The sequence below is a fragment of the Anomaloglossus baeobatrachus genome, chromosome 6 (assembly GCF_048569485.1).
Source record: "Anomaloglossus baeobatrachus isolate aAnoBae1 chromosome 6, aAnoBae1.hap1, whole genome shotgun sequence".
In the NCBI taxonomy this organism is placed as follows: domain Eukaryota; kingdom Metazoa; phylum Chordata; class Amphibia; order Anura; family Aromobatidae; genus Anomaloglossus; species Anomaloglossus baeobatrachus.
Window position 1 is genome coordinate 232077840 of NC_134358.1, and position 22397 is coordinate 232100236.

Consider the following 22397-nt stretch of genomic DNA (forward strand, 5'->3'; position numbering starts at 1 on the left):
TGGAGGTAATTGGGAGATCTATTGGTCAGTAAGTTAACACCCAACACAGTTCTCCCTCCGGCCAGCAGGGGGAGCTCTGAACCTGGAACTTCAGGGAGCATTCCTTAAGTCTGGCTGGAGGGAGGAAGTAGTGGTTAGTCTGTAGACAGGAGTGAAGGAGGACAGACGGAGAGTAGTGCTGCCTTGTAGAACTGGGGCCTAGAGCTGGGATAGCTTGGCCCAGTGAAGCAAGAGGTGCAGAGAGGCACAGCAGAGACTCGGACATCGGAGTCTGTGGTTGCCAGGGCATAAAATCCATCCCTGGTAGCTGAATCCGGAGGGCAGGAGAGCTGCAAGCCCCCTGGCCCAGAAGTAATCTGTAGGTACAGCTGCATTCCAAGGGCCCGGTGTGGACTCCAGCAGAGAAGCACCAGAGAGGGCCTGCGCAGTCTACCACACAGAAAAAGGGACGAACAACCAGTCCCAGCAGCAAGAGGGCAATTGCGAACCCAAAGTGCAGTGTCCAAAAACAGCAAAGAAAGATTAGGGAGTAGGCCTCATACTCAACTGGCCAAAGATCACCCCAGGCACTTCCAGGCCGGCCGGACCATCTTTACCATCTGTGACGGTCTCCCTGGACTACACTTCTGACGAGTAAAAGAGGAGAAGGTAAAGAGACTACCGTTTGTGCCTGTTTCTTTCATTGCTTGTCGGCCATGCACTGTGTTAGTCACACAACACCATAGACTTCCACAAGCACCAACTGTGTCCCGGGGCACCGCTCCACCTGTGGGGAGCAGTATCACCATTGCTTCCACTTCATCACCCCGGAGGCCTTACACAGCAGTGGCGGCTTAATAGCCGCATACCACAGGTGGCGTCACGAACACAAACTTAAAGTCGTCAGCCACATATTCTACTGACACCCACCAGGGCCACGGAGCCGGGCCCAGCCACCACTGACTACCACCGGACTAGTCTGGCCCGTCACCGGGTGTCCCCTAGCCCTGGGGTGGGCGAGTCAACTTTTGGCGTCACGAACAGGATTTCGTGCCCGGTCACACCGGGTACTGTGCGCCTGCAGGAATTGTGCTTAAAAGACTGTGTACTGTCTGCAAACCGCCGCCGCCATTAGCCTCGCCGAGCGCAGGAAGAAGGGGGGCGTGCCTGACAAAGAGCGCGAAGGGAGCGCGCCATCAGAGCAGAGCGCTGTTAACCCCGCGCGACCCGGAAGGAAATTTGAAAAGTGAACGGAGCCTGGTAAGGTTCACTAAGGGAGAGGAAGATGTCCGACTCAGAGGGAGAGCAGGTGGCTGCCATAGCCCGAGACGCCGCAGCACCAGCCGAAGCAATCCCAGTCGCCGTCGCCCCAGCCCCCGCTGCAGCGCCGGTAATGCTGATCACAATGCCGTACATCCCGGGAGCAGAATGGCTACCGCAGTACTCCGGGGAGTCCCATACCTTGAGCGACTTCAGGGAAAGCCTGCACAGCTTGTTCCGGGTGTATCCTCTGACTGAGAGCCAGAAGGTGGGCATATTAATGGGACAGCTAGCCGGCGCAGCCCAGCGTGAAGTGAAGTCCTGGCCTGATACAGATAAAGGGACAGTAACCCAGATATTGGCCAAGCTAAAGAGTACTTTTGACACCCGCACCGCAGCAGAGATAAAGATGAGATTCTTTGGGTGCAAGCAACGGGCCACAGACAGCATAAGGGACTATGCCCTAAACTTGCAAGAGGCCCTGAAAGCAGTTAAACAGGTGGACCCAGAGAGTGTACGTGAAGAACACAAACTCCTAACTGAGCAGTTCATAGAAGGGCTCCTGTCAGATGCCCACAGGACACTTCGGGTGGAAGAAGTTGGAGACCCTACTCCGTGATCGGTTCTACTGGGTGAACATGAGAAAGACAGTCGAGAAGTGGTGCCGAGACTGTGGTCCGTGTAACCTGAGGAGGAAAGATGATGCTAGCCAGAGGTCTCCCCTACAGCCAATTGTCACAAAGCAGCCCCTGGAGTTGGTGGCTCTGGACCACGTGAAGTTAACACCAAGCCGGTCAGGTTATGTGTACGCCCTCACCATTGTGGACCATTACTCTCGTTTCCTGGTAGTAGTGCCCGTGAAGGACCAGACAGCCCGAACAGCAGCGAGAGCATTTCAGGCCTACTTTTGTCGACCTCACGGTTACCCTGAAAGGGTACTGACTGATCAGGGTCCTGCATTCGAGGCAGAAGTGTTCCAAGAGTTCTGTAACCTGTACGGTTGTAAGAAAATCAGAACCACACCGTACCACCCCCAAACCAATGGATTGTGCGAGAAGATGAACCATGTGGTTATTGACATGCTCAAGACTCTACCTCTGGAAGAAAGGAACCAATGGCCAGAAAAGTTACCAGATCTGGTAGACTTGTACAACCATATCCCGGTAAATTCGACCAACTGCAGCCCTGCTTACCTGATGCGAGCCAGACCTGGCAAGTTACCTGTAGACTTTGAGATGGGGACTGTATCACCTGAGGCGGTTCAGGAAATGGAAGATTGGGATACAGAGCGGCAGCAGCGGTACCGTAAGGTCCAGGAATGCGTAGAGAGGGCCCTGTCTCAAGCAAGAACGAGACAAGAGCAGCATTACAATCAAACAGCCCCAGCAACTCCCTTAGCACCTGGAGAACAAGTCCTCAAGAAGAAGTGGAGGACGCATAAATTGGATGATCAGTGGGAAAACGAGCCCTACACCATTATCCCCTCCAACTTTGACAACAGTAAGATATACCTCATAAGCAAGGATGAAGGCAAGACCTATCAAGCAATCTCTCGAGACCGCCTGAAAGCATGCCCTGAACGGTGCAGAATCCAAAGAGAAATGGAAGAAGTACAAGGAAGTCCCCAAAGTCAAGAGAGAGAGGGGGAGATGATCCAAACAATCCTTGGAAAATTCCCCAAAACTTGGACCCGAATAAACAATGCCATAGTGGTACCAGTTTTGACGTTTCCGCAGTTGGTCGAGCCAGAAACAGAAGAGGTTCCGAATCCACCTAAAGAACCGTCCGCTCCAACACGAGATGACACGCCAGCAGTGGAGCAGGAGGATCAACCCCCTGTCAGTGGTGAACCTGTCATACCCTTGGCGACTCTTAGACCACATAGGCAATCATCACGCTTGCCTATCGGGGTTAGGCCTACCTGTAGTGCTGAGGTAGAAGACACACCAAGTAGTCAGGGGCAAACACCAGAGCTACGCAGGTCTCAACGCAGCACCCGGGGACAACCCCCTCCAAGGTATAGAGAGTCAACTGTATAAGGGAAAGAGTACTTATTAGAATGTAAATAGTTATGCGAAATGTCTGTCATGTTGTGAACAAAATATTTTTCTTTTTCTTTGATTGCAAAAATGGACAATTGGGCCACTGGACTATGGGTGGCCAACACCTAAATTGTTCATAGTTAGCACCAGTGTGCTCAACACCCCTGAAGAAAAACCCGTCCGGTGTGCATAGAGTGGGGTCATCAATGCTCTGACGCATGCCCAGAGCCTACGTTGGGGGTTTGAACGCGGCGGGTCCCCCATGGAGCAGTGTAATGGACACCCGGCAGGGAGCCACACTGGACTCATAGTAATGTTTAAGGTTGTAACGTTCAAGTAATGCGCCTCCCATAATGGGATGAAATGTTTTAACATGTCATGTTTGTTTCTACAGTCCGGGAGTACTGAATTTAACTAAGGGGGAGTGTCAGCAAACAATGATCAACGTAATAACTCCCATCCCCACAGCAACACAAGAAATGCTGGCTAGGGTGGACCAGTAACAACCTAAATGCCGCCTCCACATCCGCCTTTGCCATCAATGTTCCACGGCTCACCGCCTTAACCAAATCCCGCACTCTGTCAAATGACACATAATAAACCGTCGACAATTCTGGAGCAATGCCGGCATACACCGATGACTCCTCCAGATAAGATAAGTTTTGAATAAGCCGAAATATGTTCAGCTCCTTTCGGCACTACCCCCAGCAGAGAAACAACCCAATCATGACAAGGAGGGCCTCGAATGGCCCGCCCATCCTGCCCAAAGCCACTTCCTTACCCAATTTTCCACTAACAACATCCTGGCGTCCCCTTGCAGAGCGCCAATTCCAATAAGGAGGCGAAGATTCACCAACACCGACAGAATGCAAAAAGCGCGGGAATTACTATGTCCCCTTCCACAGCCCGAACACTTGTGCTTAAAATGACAGGATGCACCAAATTTGCACAGCCCTTCATTATACTGCTCACAAATCCCCCATCGTCTGGTTCGCCGGGGTTCCAACTCCCGACCACCCAGCTGCCCCCCGAAAGGGCTGACTAGGAGCTGCCATCAACCGCATCCATAAGGATATGCCCGTATGATCCTATCGCATACTTGTACGCAACACCTTCCCCTGACGAAATTGCTCGGCGTACCAAAGCCAGGCTAAACCGCCAGATGACCTACAAGCCTCCCCAAATGCATCCATATATCCACACAATGCTGAACAATTTACCAATTCCTTCTCCCAATACACTCACCAAAAAACGCAAATGCCCGCAGCCAAGTTGCAAATGTACAAGGGATGAGCCTATAACGGCGCTTCCCCTCCCCCTCCTTCTCTTTCTTGGAGTCACTTGGCTTGACCTTATCCAGGTGAAACTGTATCAGGGGTAGCAGAGAAAATATTTCTACATTCTCCCCTTTCAAATCTTATCCCTTACATCCTCCATCAGGTGAGCCCCCAGCGGGCCTTCGAAGCACACATACACCTCGCACTTGGCCCCTGTCATCCAGACGCACCACCTCATCCCCCTCTTCTTTCCCCCTCTCTTCCTCTGTCACAGCCCCTGCCATGTCTGCAAGAACATTCTCCCCTACCGCCTCAGGCGCCCTCAATCTGCCTGCCGCACCTGCGCCGACCACCGCCAATGCCGTCCTTGCCAACGACGGTGCACGCACACTCCCCGCAACCGTATTATACACCGTCCCCTGCAGGAACCCCCCTACCTGGTTCAAAATCACAGACCCCTCTGTCATTGCCGTATCCGCAGCCGCCCCCCCAATACTACCCTCTTGCACCGATAACCCCGCTGAATCCATGGCTGTCTCATCCGACCGCGACCCGGCGTATGCTGGAATAGAAGTCATGCCTTCCTCCGCCATCCAGACATCCGATTCTTCCAACGTCGCCACCCCCTCCTCCTCCTCGCTAGAGCTGTCCACCTCTGGCTCAGGTAACGCAGACGCTGCCGAAGCGCCGCCACCAACACGGCCGTCCTCCTGGTATGCCGCGTGGGCACTGCCCTCCAGGCTCCGTCTTCTGTCCCGCGACGACAACCCTGGAAACCGTCCCATCCCATGGGCTGCCACCGCAGGCCTCATCATCTTCTGGCCCAATCTCCCCCCCTTGCCATCTGCAAGGGGTACCTGTGGCCCGACCCGCTGCCAGCAGACTCCAATCTAGAGCCGCCGCCACATCCTGCCCTCCTGGGCCCATGAAAGCATCCGTCTGCCGGGCCCTCCCCCTCCTAAGGGAGACGGCCACTATTACGCGTCATGTTAGGACCTGTCATTGCATCTCTCTGGTACACGGTGCACGTTTGTGTATCGCCGTGTACCAGCGACATGCTCTAGCACACGGTCGACTCCCCGTTCTGCTTCCCCGTTCCGTTATTGACCGGCTGACACAGCCGGTTAATAACGGAGATCACCGTTGCCATAGCAACTTGCCTGTTAGCGGTGATGTCACCGCTAACAGCACGCAGCAGCACCGGGAATCACAAGATCGGAGCACCGTTGCTATGGTAACCCGCCTGTCAGCGGTGACGTTACCGCTAACAGACAGCAGCACTGAGCACTGTGTCAGCCCGTCAATAACGGAGATCACCATTGCCATAGCAATGCGCTTGGTAGCGGTGACGTCACCACTACCACCCGCAGCGGCACCGGAATCGCGTGATCGGAGCAGCGTTGCTATGGCAACCCGTCGCTTACAGCCTGTGGTCACTCTCACAGAGTGATTTCTGCACGGAGCACAGCGTCCTTTCTCCCATGCTGTCTGATGGAGCAGAGCTGCATGTGTTGAAGGAGAAAGAAGACAGAAGAGCAGGATCGTGGAGGGATAACAGGGGGTAATAAACATGAAGTCTCTAATGTGTCTGTGTATTTATTTCTATTAAAGTATTTTTTCTCTGTGTGGTGGTTTTTTTTAACCCTTTATTGGAGATTCTTAATGGCTGGGTCAAACTTGCCTGACATTAAGAATCTCTGGCTTAATACTAGCTAGTAAAACAAAGCTAGTATTAACTAGAGTTGAGCGCGGTTCGTGGTTCGTGGTTCTCCAGTTCGCGGCTCGAGTGATTTTGGGGCATGTTCTAGATCGAACTAGAACTCGAGCTTTTTGCAAAAGCTCGATAGTTCTAGAAACGTTCGAGAACGGTTCTAGCAGCCAAAAAACAGCAAAATCCTAGCTTGGTTTCTGCTGTAATAGTGTAAGTCACTCTGTGAATCAAACTATTATCACATTTCAGTGTATAGTGTGCGTGAACAGCGCCTTCAGATCACTGCTGTTTCTATAATGGCGATCGCCATTTTTTTTTTTTTTTTCTTGTCTTCCTTCCCTAAGCGCGCGCGTCTTGTGGGGCGGGCCAGCATGTCAGCCAATCACAGACACACACACACCTAAGTGGACTTTGAGCCAGAGAAGCAACGGCATGTGTGATAGGATCTGCATGTCACATGTCCCTGCATTATAAAACCGGACATTTTCTTCACGAACGCCATTATCTGCCTTCTGCGTCTTTGGTGTCAGACATCAGTGTCGCAGCTCCGTCCTCCTGAGTCCTATAGCCGATACAGCTGTATGCGCTGCATACACAGCGTTAGACAGCTTAGGGAGAGCACATTCTAGCAGTCCTTTTAAGGGCTCAAAGCGGCAGGGTCAGAGAGCCATAAGTGACAGGTCCTGCAAACAGCAACAGCGTCTGTGTAGCCCAGGTCAGGGATTTCCTCCCTGCATTTCACCATTAGGAGGGAATAGAAAGGCAGGCTTCCATTCCTCTACCCAGAGCACCACAATCCTGCCACTGTACCCTCTTGTCCTCTGCACACTCCAACTCATTCTAAGTAAGCCATTATACTAGCAAACATTCAGTGTACCTAGTGGCATCCTATACGTGGCTATTGGACTTTGCTATAGTCCCACTAGTGCAAAGACATTTGCAGAGCACGTCTGCCTGCATTGCACACTACAACTTTTTTAAACTAAGCAATTTTACTAGCAAACACTCAGTGTACCTAGTGGCATCCTATACGTGGCTATTGGACTTTGCTATAGTCCCACTAGTGCCAAGACATTTGCAGAGCGCATCTGCCTGCGTTGCACACTCCAACTAATTATAACGAAGCCATTATACTAGCAAACACTCAGTGTACCTAGTGGCATCCTATACGTGGCTATTGGACTTTTGTCAATTCACAGTATTGGAACGTTATTTGCAGGACATCTGCCTGCATTGCACACTCAAACTTTTTTAAACTCAGCCATTATACTAGCAAACACTCACTGTACCTAGTTGTATCCTAAACGTGGCTATTGTACTTTTGTCAATTCACAGTATTGGAACGTTATTTGCAGCACGTCTGCCTGCATTGCACACTCAAACTTTTTTAAACTCAGCCATTATACTAGCAAACACTCACTGTACCTAGTTGTATCCTAAACGTGGCTATTGTACTTTTGTTAATTCACAGTATTGGAACGTTATTTGCAGGACATCTGCCTGCATTGCACACTCAAACTTTTTTAAACTCAGCCATTATACTAGCAAACACTCACTGTACCTAGTTGTATCCTAAACGTGGCTATTGTACTTTTGTCAATTCACAGTATTAGAACGTTATTTGCAGGACATCTGCCTGCATTGCACACTCAAACTTTTTTAAACTCAGCCATTATACTAGCAAACACTCACTGTACCTAGTTGTATCCTAAACGTGGCTATTGTACTTTTGTCAATTCACAGTATTGGAACGTTGTTTGCAGCACGTCTGCCTGCATTGCACACTCAAACTTTTTTAAACTCAGCCATTATACTAGCAAACACTCACTGTACCTAGTTGTATCCTAAACGTGGCTATTGTACTTTTGTCAATTCACAGTATTGGAACGTTATTTGCAGGACATCTGCCTGCATTGCACACTCAAACTTTTTTAAACTCAGCCATTATACTAGCAAACACTCACTGTACCTAGTTGTATCCTAAACGTGGCTATTGTACTTTTGTCAATTCACAGTATTGGAACGTTATTTGCAGCACGTCTGCCTGCATTGCACACTCAAACTTTTTTAAACTCAGCCATTATACTAGCAAACACTCACTGTACCTAGTTGTATCCTAATCGTGGCTATTGTACTTTTGTCAATTCACAGTATTGGAACGTTATTTGCAGGACATCTGCCTGCATTGCACACTCAAACTTTTTTAAACTCAGCCATTATACTAGCAAACACTCACTGCACCTAGTTGTATCCTAAACGTGGCTATTGTACTTTTGTCAATTCACAGTATTGGAACGTTATTTGCAGGACATCTGCCTGCATTGCACACTCAAACTTTTTTAAACTCAGCCATTATACTAGCAAACACTCACTGTACCTAGTTGTATCCTAAACATGGCTATTGTACTTTTGTCAATTCACAGTATTGGAACGTTATTTGCAGGACATCTGCCTGCATTGCACACTCAAACTTTTTTAAACTCAGCCATTATACTAGCAAACACTCACTGTACCTAGTTGTATCCTAAACGTGGCTATTGTACTTTTGTCAATTCACAGTATTGGAACGTTATTTGCAGCACGTCTGCCTGCATTGCACACTCAAACTTTTTTAAACTCAGCCATTATACTAGCAAACACTCACTGTACCTAGTTGTATCCTAAACGTGGCTATTGTACTTTTGTCAATTCACAGTATTGGAACGTTATTTGCAGGACATCTGCCTGCATTGCACACTCAAACTTTTTTAAACTCAGCCATTATACTAGCAAACACTCACTGTACCTAGTTGTATCCTAAACGTGGCTATTGTACTTTTGTCAATTCACAGTATTGGAACGTTATTTGCAGGACATCTGCCTGCATTGCATGCTCAAACTTTTTTAAACTCAGCCATTATACTAGCAAACACTCACTGTACCTAGTTGTATCCTAAACGTGGCTATTGTACTTTTGTCAATTCACAGTATTGGAACGTTATTTGCAGCACGTCTGCCTGCATTGCACACTCAAACTTTTTTAAACTCAGCCATTATACTAGCAAACACTCACTGTACCTAGTTGTATCCTAAACGTGGCTATTGTACTTTTGTCAATTCACAGTATTGGAACGTTATTTGCAGGACATCTGCCTGCATTGCACACTCAAACTTTTTTAAACTCAGCCATTATACTAGCAAACACTCACTGTACCTAGTTGTATCCTAAACGTGGCTATTGTACTTTTGTCAATTCACAGTATTGGAACGTTATTTGCAAGACATCTGCCTGCATTGCACACTCAAACTTTTTTAAACTCAGCCATTATACTAGCAAACACTCACTGTACCTAGTTGTATCCTAAACGTGGCTATTGTACTTTTGTCAATTCACAGTATTGGAACGTTATTTGCAGGACATCTGCCTGCATTGCACACTCAAACTTTTTTAAACTCAGCCATTATACTAGCAAACACTCACTGTACCTAGTTGTATCCTAAACGTGGCTATTGTACTTTTGTCAATTCACAGTATTGGAACGTTATTTGCAGCACGTCTGCCTGCATTGCACACTCAAACTTTTTTAAACTCAGCCATTATACTAGCAAACACTCACTGTACCTAGTTGTATCCTAAACGTGGCTATTGTACTTTTGTCAATTCACAGTATTGGAACGTTATTTGCAGGACATCTGCCTGCATTGCACACTCAAACTTTTTTAAACTCAGCCATTATACTAGCAAACACTCACTGTACCTAGTTGTATCCTAAACGTGGCTATTGTACTTTTGTCAATTCACAGTATTGGAACGTTATTTGCAGCACGTCTGCCTGCATTGCACACTCAAACTTTTTTAAACTCAGCCATTATACTAGCAAACACTCACTGTACCTAGTTGTATCCTAAACGTGGCTATTGCACTTTTGTCAATTCACAGTATTGGAACGTTATTTGCAGGACGTCTGCCTGCATTGCACACTCAAACTTTTTTAAACTCAGCCATTATACTAGCAAACACTCACTGTACCTAGTTGTATCCTAAACGTGGCTATTGTACTTTTGTCAATTCACACTACTGCAAATCTATGTGCAGCACCTCTGCATGACAACCTCGTGCTCTGTTTTTAATAAGCTATAATGATAGCACAAAATACTGCCATTTTGTGGCATCATAGAACTGGCTGTTGTATTCCATTAGTGCCCCACTGGTGACAAGCTATTTCTAGCACCTCTACATCACACCCTCATGCACATTTTGCTACGCTAATGTTATAGCAAACTCATGGAATTCATTGCTGCATTTGATAATTCGGAGGGATAGAAAGTCAGGCTTCCTTTAGCTTTTCCTTCTGTTCATAGACAGCATCTCCAAGACAAATTTCCCCTCCACGTCTAAGTGTGGAGAGGCAGCTAGTGCGCATGCGTGTGCCGATGTACCCCAGCTGCAGCATAATTACAGTGTTTCGCCTAGTGAGTATGCTCAGCCTGACTGTGCCATTCCTGACGCTAAGTTTTCATTTCGGGATACAGCGCATGCTCCCACACTAAGTGTGAAAAGCCTCTTTGCACAGGTGCTTGCATTCCGTGCCGGGTATAAGTCCTGTTTTGGGCATAGACACCATGCTAAAGCTGATAGTCTTTTTTCAGAGACTGTATTTCATGATACTGAGCATGCTCAGGCACTTCCTGCATCAGAGACTAGGTCCGGTAATGAACTCTTTGGCCCTGGCCCTGATGTGGGGGTCCCATATAGACCACAGGGCATCAGGTGTCCTCCCAAATGTCTTGCAGAGGCCCACACCTATGACTTGTCACCGCATTATTGATGCTCAGACGATGACTGGTGAGGTGTTTGGGTCATGGCAGCCATGAGGTCATCATTGAAGTTGCGTTTCCAAATAGGACGCTAGTTATGCCACTCATGACGTGTCACTCTACTTTTGTCTCCAGGAGGTGCATTGTGGTTCACCCTGGTTTGGGGCGGACCCAGGTTATAAAAGGGGCTGGAGCCAACCAGGAGGTGCGCAGTCTTCTATTATGCTCCGAAAGAGCACACCTCCATGTGTTGAACCCATTGCGGCTTTAGGCCAGAGGTAGGCAGGGATCGGGTGGTGGATGCAGGCCACCACCACAGTTGGTAACGCAGAACGGTTAAGACCAGCTCCTGTCCTAACAGTCCTGCTTGTGCAGCCCAGTGGCATTAACAGGCCTGCTGCTGCTGATGCGCCTGCTGTCCACAGGTGTGGCCCCTACGCACACGGTCAGCGTACTCAATGGCCCCTGTGTTGTTAACAGGGAGTTCCTGGGCTGGGTGGGCATGTGGACCCTGTGACGCTAACAGGGCTCACAGTCTCCAGATCCGAATGGCGTCTAACTCGGTTCAGGCTACTATTAGTTTCATAGCCACACAGCTCTGTATCCTCCACCAAACCTTCAAGTTGCCAACCTCTCCTTTTCCAACTGGGAGCACGGTGGACACTGACTGCTGATGGGGATATATACCTTTCTCTTTCTTTTCTTATTAATTTTCGTTATATATCGGTCACAGATTATATACCACTTTATCCAAATCTGCCAGTCCCACTGTAACAGATGTTGTTTCTTCAGCAAATGTTACAGTTGCTTAACCACCAAATCCACGGACCAAAACTTTTTTCCCCTTTCCAACACACCTGTTCCCCTTTCCAACAGCATCTGTCCTTTTTCAACTCATTTTGGGATATGACCAAAAGTGCAACTGTGCAGGGACACCGTACTCAACGCCATCTCAGCACAGCAGCCATCCCTCGGTCCCTCCGATGTGGACAAGTAAAAGACCATTTCCTCCTATCCATGACAAAGCGTTGAGATTCACTATGTGCAGCACTGGTGTTTAGTGGACAAGTAGATCTAAGATTGCGTACCACATTCTGCAGATACTCCTGTATACTTGCGTCTATTTCTATGGCAGGAATTAGTTCGCCAAATTTTGTCTTGTACCGGGGATCTAACAGTGTGGCAACCCAGTATTCAGGATTAGTTCAAATTCATACAATCCGAGGGTCATGTAGGTAGTGCAGCAAGAAGGCGCTCATGTGTCTTGTGCATCCAGGAGGACCAAGTCCTTGGTGTGTTGGTGGCAGAGAGGTGAGAATCGTGCATCCTTCCTCTGCCCTCTCCCCCCAACCTCGCACAACCGAAATGTGAGCAAGCTCTCACTCATCTGCTGAGTCTTCCATGCCCATCGCCAGTTCGTCCTCCATTTCTTCATGGGCTCCTGCACTTTCATCAACACTTTTTGCTGATACTATGCGCCCTTGTTAATCCCTCTCCCTCACCATGACTGCCGCATAGGTGCCGCTGACCATCTGGACCTCGTAGATCTTGTTATCCCTTCTGCATATGACTCCTCCTGTACTTCCTCCCCTTCCTCTTGTCCCAACACCTGACTCCGAATAATAATTACAGTGTGCTCCATCATGTAGATGACCAGAATTGTCACGCTGAGAATGACATTGCCAGTGCTAAACATCTTCGTCGACATTTCAAAACTGTGTAGCAGGGTGCATAGGTCCTTGATCTGACACCACTCCAGCAGCGTGATCTGCACCACCTCTGGATCAAGTTATCCCAGGCTATATGTCTTACCGTATTTCAGCAGGGCTCTGCGGTGCTGCCACACACGCTGCAACATGTGCAGATTCAAATTCCTGCGTGTCGAAACATCGCATTTACGGCGTTTAACTGCCAGACCCTAAGACTTCCGGAGTGATGAAAGTTGTTGAGCTGCTGTGTGCGCACGATGGAAGTGAGCACATAGCGAGCGTGCCCACTGCACAAGGCCATGTAGGCCGTGATGGTGTTTTAAAAATTGCTGGCGAATTCGGTTCAACACGTGAGCCCTAAAAGGCACGTGTGTCACATTGCCCTGAGGATGGCCCGCAGCCAGGTTTGCATCATTGCCGCACACGGCTGTTAAGTCACCAACGGAGTCCGCTCCGTCAATTTGTACTCCGGTCGCCAGGTGACAACGTGTTCCTTTCATGAATAGTGCTGATGATGGGAGAGTAGTCGATGCCAGCGGCGCAGGTGGACGCAGGTTATGCTCACCCACTGGGCTGCATTACCTTGACAGATGCAGAATCTCTGGCTGAATGTAGCTGGTGGGTATCTCACAGATGAAATACCATCATTCAGCTACAACCAATGGGAAGACACCACACCCTTTTTTATGCCCATCCTGTCTGCAGACCACTGCCAGACATAGCTATGAACCTCTGGTTAATTTTACCCCCAGTTCAGTTTTATGATTTTGTGTGCTTGTTACCTGACTACTTTTCCTGCTTGCTGTTTATGTACCTTGTTGGCCGATACGCATTTCACCTCTGCTTGTTTTCTGATTCTTTCCTGGCCGTCCCATTCTGTTCCTGTTCCTCAATTAATGTTTTGACCCTGCCTGACTACTATTCTCTGTAATAGCGGTGTGACTCACATTTCCCATACATTTCAAAGTAAAACTTTGACCGCCTGATGGCATTGAGCTCTGCTGCCAGCATAGTAAGGAGGTGTGTGGTAGTCCTTGTGCGCAGTTGCAAGGAAGGGTGGCCTGACCACACAGGGTTTGCGCCAAGGTAGAGGACCCACACGAGGTTGAAGAGGCAGAAGCAGTGTATTAACTTCTACATACAGAACAAGGATTGAAACAACTCGTGGGGACGGCAAGACTTGTACAGCAGACCCTTCTCCATCTCTCACCATAGTTTGCCAGTGCCCAGTCAGTGACATGTAATGACCCTGTCTATGCTTACTGGTCCAAGTATCTGTGTTGAAATCCACCCTGTCGCACACAGATTTTCTCAAGGAAGTGGTGATGTTGTGTGCGACATGCTGGTGTAGCGCGGGCATGCTTTTCTTGGAGAAGCAGTGGTGATTGGGCATCTGGTACTGGGGCACAGCGACAGACATAAGGTCTGTAAAATCCTGTGTGTCCACTACGCGTAAAGGCAGCATTTCGGTAGCCAACAGCTTACAGAGGGATAGAGTCAACCACTTAGCGTTGTCATGGGTCGCAGTAAGTGGCCTTTTATTTGACCACATCTGAGGGACAGAGATCTGGCTGCTGTCTGTAGACGGTGTTGAGTAGGGTGTCCCTGGAAAAATGCAGGTTTGTGAGAAAAGTGCAGGCGGAGACATGATGTTGCCTTCATCTTGCCTTCAGATCTGTTCATCTTGTATCATTTTTAAAAAACACAGCAAGCAAGGGTTACTCCAAGCGGAGTCTACCTTTTTTCCCCAAATTGGGCACACAGACACCCCATCAGTGGCAGGACTTGTGCCCTAGTTGCAAACAGGATGTTTTGATTTGCATCAAGCACATTCCAAATCCACAAGCATTTACTCTCCCCAGGATGACACAGGGGTAGTATATTCCTTCTGGATCCATGACTTGTTCATTTTGATGAACGTCAGTCTGTCCACATTGTCACTGGACAGACGCGTGCGCTTATCTGTCAGCACACACCCAGCAGCACTGAAGACACGTTCAGAGACAACGCTGGCAGCTGGACACGACAAAATCTTCAAGGCGTAACTGGAGAGCTCTTGACATTTTTCTAGATTTGAAGCACAAAAGGAGCAAGGCTCCATTTGCAAAGTCATTGCATCGATGTTCATTTGGAGATACTCCTGTATCATCCTCTCCATCCGTTGACTATGTGACACACTTGATGTCTCTGATGGCCTTGCAAAGGAGGGTCTAAAAAAATTATGAAAAGATTCCATAAAATTGCTGTTACCAGCACCAGATACGGTCCTACTGGTACGGGTAGACTGTTGAAGATGACGAGGCCGTCCCATGTTTGTCAAGTTACAACTGGGAGAATCACTCCCTTCACCTGCACGGTTGTTTGGTGGAAAAGCCGAGCTAAGATCGAGTAACAGCTTCTGCTGATACTCCTGCATACGTGCGTCCCTTTCTATGGGTGGAATTATGTCACAAAATTTGGACTTGTCCCGGGGATCTAATAGTGTGGCAAGCCAGTAGTCATCATCACTTCTAATTTTGACAATACGAGGGTCATGTTGGAGGTAGTGCAACAAGAAGGCACTCATGTGTCTTGCGCAGCCATGCGGACCAAGTCCACGCTGTGTTTGTGGCATAGAGGTGCTAACCGTTCTTTCTTCCTCTGTCATCTCCCCCCAACCTCTTTCAACTTAAATTTGACCAAGGTCCCCCAAATCTGCTGAGTCTTCCATGTCCATGGACAGTTCGTCCTCCATATCTTCATGTCCTCCTGCACCTTCCTCAACATCTCGCCTGCTACCATGCGCCCTTGTTGATCCCTGTCCCCCATGGTCCCATGCCTGCCGCGTTGGTGATGATGAACGTCTGGACCTTGGTGATGTTGTTGTGTCTTGCGCATATGAATCCTCCTGTAGTTCCTCCCCTTCCTGTTGTCCCACCCCCTGACTCCGAATAGTGTTTAGTGTGTGCTCCAGCATGTAAATGACTGTAATCGTCATGCTGATAATGGCATTGTCATCGCTAAACATATTCGTCGCCATGTCGAAACTGTGCAGAAGGGTGCATAGGTCCTTGATCTGAGATCACTCCATCAGGGTGATCTGCCCCACCTCTGCATCTCGTTGGCCCAGGCTATACGTCATGACGTATTGCACCAGGGCTCTGCGGTGCTGCCACAGTCGCTGTAACATGGGGAGAGTTGAATTCCAGCGTGTCGCCACATCGCATTTCAGGCGATGAACCGGCAGGCCGAAAGACTTCTGGAGCGATGCAAGTCGCTCAGCTGCGGCGGTTGAACGGCGGAAGTGAGCACTGCAGACAGTTTCCGTGCCCTGGTCAGAAGGCCATCTAGGCCGGGATAGTGTGTTAAAAATTGCTGGACAACAAGGTTCAACACGTGAGCCATACAAGGCACGTGTGTCACCTTGCCCAGGCGAAGGGCCGCACCCAGGTTTGCAGCATTGTCGCACACGGCCTTACCAGGCTGCAGGTTGAGTGGAGACAACCATTTATTAAACTCGGACCGCAGAGCTGACCACAACTCCTCAGCTGTGTGACTCTTATTCCCAAGACATGTCAAGCTAAAGACCGCCTGATGCCGTTGCGCTCTGCTGCCAGCATAGTAATGAGGGGTGCGTGATTCCTTCTGCGCAGTGAGAACGCTGGTGGCCTGACCAGGCAGGCTTGGGGCGGAGGTGGAGGACCCAGATGAGGTGGAGGATGCAGAAGCAGTGGCGGAACTTGGACAGACAGAGGATTGACACACAAGTCGTGGGGACGGCAAGACTTGTGCAGCAGACCCTTCACCATCTATCACCATAGTTACCCAGTGCCCAGTCAGCGACATGTAACGTCCCTGTCCATGCTTACTGGTCCAAGTATCGGTGGTGAAATTCACCCGTTCACACACAGAGTTTCTCAAGGAAGCGGTGATATTGTGTGCGACATGCTGGTGTAGCGCGGGCACACCTTTCTTAGAGAAGTAGTGGCGACTAGGCATCTGGTACTGGGGCACAGCGACAGATATAAGGTCTCTAAAATCCTGTGTGTCCACTAGGCGGAAAGGCAGCATTTCTGTAGCCAACAGCTTACAGAGGGATAGAGTCAACCTCTTCGCTTTGTCATGGGTCGAAGGAAGTGGCCTTTTATTTGACCACATCTGAGGGACAGAGATCTGGCTGCTGTGTGTAGACGGTGTTGAGTAGGGTGTCCCTGGAAAAATGCAGCTTTGGGAGGAAAGTGCAGGCGGAGACATGATGTTGCCTTCATCCAAAGTTGGTGCTATCGATGTCTGAGAGAGCTGTACACACTCACTTGTTTCCCCTTCCAAACCAACTGACGACCTACCAAGCAAACTGCCTGTTGCGGTAACAGTGGTGGAAGTTGTGGGTGGAAATACAGGTGTGACAGCTGTCCCCACAGTCCTAGAAGATGACGAGCGCGCGGATGCCCTGGAAGGGGCAGGCGGTGGATGGTTGGCTCCACTAGGCCGCATTGCAGCACGGTGAGCTTCCCACCAGGCCATATGATATTTATTCATGTGACGATTCATGGAAGAAGTTGTCAAACTGCTGAGGTTTTGACCTCTACTAAGATAACCATGGCAAATGTTACAGATCACATAATTTGGCCGATCTTTTTTTATGTCAAAAAAGGACCAGGCTAGGCAAGGCTTAGAGGCCATGCGACCTGTTGATCCACCCCGAATAATGCTCAGAGGCAGAGTGGTGGCTGAGGATGCAGTTGTAGACGTGCTACCAGTGCTCCGACTGTGTCCAGGAAGGCGCCAGGTTACTTCGACGTCGGTTGCATCCTCCTCCACCGCCTCTATTGACCTCCTCGAGTGTCTGACTGTGGGTTGACAGTAGGTGGGATCTAGAACTTCATCATCAATTGTTGTGTTTGCACTCCCCTCCCCCTCAGACCGAGTTTCTTCTTGCCCTGACCGAATATTTAAGTTGTCATCCCAATCGGGTATCTGCGTCTCATCTTCATCAGTATGTTCCTCATTGCCTATAACCACAGTTGTTGGAAAGGCAGCATTTTGGTAGCCAACAGTTTGCATTTTATGAAAGTCAACCTCCAAGCCATGTCATGCCCTTCTAAAAGCATGTATAACACAGCGAGGGGACTCCAACCACAGTCTCCCTCGTTGCCACTCACTGGGCCACACACACCCCACTTGACTGGCATCGGTTGAGCCCCCTTTTGAAAAAGAAAAAGATGCTTTGCATGAAGCACTCTCAAAAATACGCGTGCCTTTCCCGTCCCCTGGCTGACCCCGGGGAAGAAAAGTCCTCTGAGAGCCATGACTTGTTCATCTTGGTTCTTTTAGAAACACAGCGAGGGGACTCCAACCACAGTCTCCCTCGTTGCCACTCACTGGGCCACACACACCCCACTTGACTGGCATCGGTTGAGCCCCCTTTTGAAAAAGAAAAAGATGCTTTGCATGAAGCACTCTCAAAAATACGCGTGCCTTTCCCGTCCCCTGGCTGACCCCGGGGAAGAAAAGTCCTCTGAGAGCCATGACTTGTTCATCTTGGTTCTTTTAGAAACACAGCGAGGGGACTCCAACCACAGTCTCCCTCGTTGCCACTCACTGGGCCACACACACCCCACTTGACTGGCATCGGTTGAGCCCCCTTTTGAAAAAGAAAAAGATGCTTTGCATGAAGCACTCTCAAAAATAAGCGTGCCTTTCCCGTCCCCTGGCTGACCCCGGGGAAGAAAAGTCCTCTGAGAGCCATGACTTGTTCATCTTGGTTCTTTTAGAAACACAGCGAGGGGACTCCAACCACAGTCTCCCTCGTTGCCACTCACTGGGCCACACACACCCCACTTGACTGGCATCGGTTGAGCCCCCTTTTGAAAAAGAAAAAGATGCTTTGCATGAAGCACTCTCAAAAATACGCGTGCCTTTCCCGTCCCCTGGCTGACCCCGGGGAAGAAAAGTCCTCTGAGAGCCATGACTTGTTCATCTTGGTTCTTTTAGAAACACAGCGAGGGGACTCCAACCACAGTCTCCCTCGTTGCCACTCACTGGGCCACACACACCCCACTTGACTGGCATCGGTTGAGCCCCCTTTTGAAAAAGAAAAAGATGCTTTGCATGAAGCACTCTCAAAAATACGCGTGCCTTTCCCGTCCCCTGGCTGACCCCGGGGAAGAAAAGTCCTCTGAGAGCCATGACTTGTTCATCTTGGTTCTTTTAGAAACACAGCGAGGGGACTCCAACCACAGTCTCCCTCGTTGCCACTCACTGGGCCACACACACCCCACTTGACTGGCATCGGTTGAGCCCCCTTTTGAAAAAGAAAAAGATGCTTTGCATGAAGCACTCTCAAAAATACGCGTGCCTTTCCCGTCCCCTGGCTGACCCCGGGGAAGAAAAGTCCTCTGAGAGCCATGACTTGTTCATCTTGGTTCTTTTAGAAACACAGCGAGGGGACTCCAACCACAGTCTCCCTCGTTGCCACTCACTGGGCCACACACACCCCACTTGACTGGCATCGGTTGAGCCCCCTTTTGAAAAAGAAAAAGATGCTTTGCATGAAGCACTCTCAAAAATACGCGTGCCTTTCCCGTCCCCTGGCTGACCCCGGGGAAGAAAAGTCCTCTGAGAGCCATGACTTGTTCATCTTGGTTCTTTTAGAAACACAGCGAGGGGACTCCAACCACAGTCTCCCTCGTTGCCACTCACTGGGCCACACACACCCCACTTGACTGGCATCGGTTGAGCCCCCTTTTGAAAAAGAAAAAGATGCTTTGCATGAAGCACTCTCAAAAATACGCGTGCCTTTCCCGTCCCCTGGCTGACCCCGGGGAAGAAAAGTCCTCTGAGAGCCATGACTTGTTCATCTTGGTTCTTTTAGAAACACAGCGAGGGGACTCCAACCACAGTCTCCCTCGTTGCCACTCACTGGGCCACACACACCCCACTTGACTGGCATCGGTTGAGCCCCCTTTTGAAAAAGAAAAAGATGCTTTGCATGAAGCACTCTCAAAAATACGCGTGCCTTTCCCATCCCCTGGCTGACCCCGGCGAAGAAAAGTCCTCTGAGAGCCATGACTTGTTCATCTTGGTTCTTTTAGAAACACAGCGAGGGGACTCCAACCACAGTCTCCCTCGTTGCCACTCACTGGGCCACACACACCCCACTTGACTGGCATCGGTTGAGCCCCCTTTTGAAAAAGAAAAAGATGCTTTGCATGAAGCACTCTCAAAAATACGCGTGCCTTTCCCGTCCCCTGGCTGACCCCGGGGAAGAAAAGTCCTCTGAGAGCCATGACTTGTTCATCTTGGTTCTTTTAGAAACACAGCGAGGGGACTCCAACCACAGTCTCCCTCGTTGCCACTCACTGGGCCACACACACCCCACTTGACTGGCATCGGTTGAGCCCCCTTTTGAAAAAGAAAAAGATGCTTTGCATGAAGCACTCTCAAAAATACGCGTGCCTTTCCCGTCCCCTGGCTGACCCCGGGGAAGAAAAGTCCTCTGAGAGCCATGACTTGTTCATCTTGGTTCTTTTAGAAACACAGCGAGGGGACTCCAACCACAGTCTCCCTCGTTGCCACTCACTGGGCCACACACACCCCACTTGACTGGCATCGGTTGAGCCCCCTTTTGAAAAAGAAAAAGATGCTTTGCATGAAGCACTCTCAAAAATATGCGTGCCTTTCCCGTCCCCTGGCTGACCCCGGGGAAGAAAAGTCCTCTGAGAGCCATGACTTGTTCATCTTGGTTCTTTTAGAAACACAGCGAGGGGACTCCAACCACAGTCTCCCTCGTTGCCACTCACTGGGCCACACACACCCCACTTGACTGGCATCGGTTGAGCCCCCTTTTGAAAAAGAAAAAGATGCTTTGCATGAAGCACTCTCAAAAATACACGTGCCTTTCCCGTCCCCTGGCTGACCCCGGGGAAGAAAAGTCCTCTGAGAGCCATGACTTGTTCATCTTGGTTCTTTTAGAAACACAGCGAGGGGACTCCAACCACAGTCTCCCTCGTTGCCACTCACTGGGCCACACACACCCCACTTGACTGGCATCGGTTGAGCCCCCTTTTGAAAAAGAAAAAGATGCTTTGCATGAAGCACTCTCAAAAATACGCGTGCCTTTCCCGTCCCCTGGCTGACCCCGGGGAAGAAAAGTCCTCTGAGAGCCATGACTTGTTCATCTTGGTTCTTTTAGAAACACAGCGAGGGGACTCCAACCACAGTCTCCCTCGTTGCCACTCACTGGGCCACACACACCCCACTTGACTGGCATCGGTTGAGCCCCCTTTTGAAAAAGAAAAAGATGCTTTGCATGAAGCACTCTCAAAAATACGCGTGCCTTTCCCGTCCCCTGGCTGACCCCGGGGAAGAAAAGTCCTCTGAGAGCCATGACTTGTTCATCTTGGTTCTTTTAGAAACACAGCGAGGGGACTCCAACCACAGTCTCCCTCGTTGCCACTCACTGGGCCACACACACCCCACTTGACTGGCATCGGTTGAGCCCCCTTTTGAAAAAGAAAAAGATGCTTTGCATGAAGCACTCTCAAAAATACGCGTGCCTTTCCCGTCCCCTGGCTGACCCCGGGGAAGAAAAGTCCTCTGAGAGCCATGACTTGTTCATCTTGGTTCTTTTAGAAACACAGCGAGGGGACTCCAACCACAGTCTCCCTCGTTGCCACTCACTGGGCCACACACACCCCACTTGACTGGCATCGGTTGAGCCCCCTTTTGAAAAAGAAAAAGATGCTTTGCATGAAGCACTCTCAAAAATACGCGTGCCTTTCCCGTCCCCTGGCTGACCCCGGGGAAGAAAAGTCCTCTGAGAGCCATGACTTGTTCATCTTGGTTCTTTTAGAAACACAGCGAGGGGACTCCAACCACAGTCTCCCTCGTTGCCACTCACTGGGCCACACACACCCCACTTGACTGGCATCGGTTGAGCCCCCTTTTGAAAAAGAAAAAGATGCTTTGCATGAAGCACTCTCAAAAATACGCGTGCCTTTCCCGTCCCCTGGCTGACCCCGGGGAAGAAAAGTCCTCTGAGAGCCATGACTTGTTCATCTTGGTTCTTTTAGAAACACAGCGAGGGGACTCCAACCACAGTCTCCCTCGTTGCCACTCACTGGGCCACACACACCCCACTTGACTGGCATCGGTTGAGCCCCCTTTTGAAAAAGAAAAAGATGCTTTGCATGAAGCACTCTCAAAAATACGCGTGCCTTTCCCGTCCCCTGGCTGACCCCGGGGAAGAAAAGTCCTCTGAGAGCCATGACTTGTTCATCTTGGTTCTTTTAGAAACACAGCGAGGGGACTCCAACCACAGTCTCCCTCGTTGCCACTCACTGGGCCACACACACCCCACTTGACTGGCATCGGTTGAGCCCCCTTTTGAAAAAGAAAAAGATGCTTTGCATGAAGCACTCTCAAAAATACGCGTGCCTTTCCCGTCCCCTGGCTGACCCCGGGGAAGAAAAGTCCTCTGAGAGCCATGACTTGTTCATCTTGGTTCTTTTAGAAACACAGCGAGGGGACTCCAACCACAGTCTCCCTCGTTGCCACTCACTGGGCCACACACACCCCACTTGACTGGCATCGGTTGAGCCCCCTTTTGAAAAAGAAAAAGATGCTTTGCATGAAGCACTCT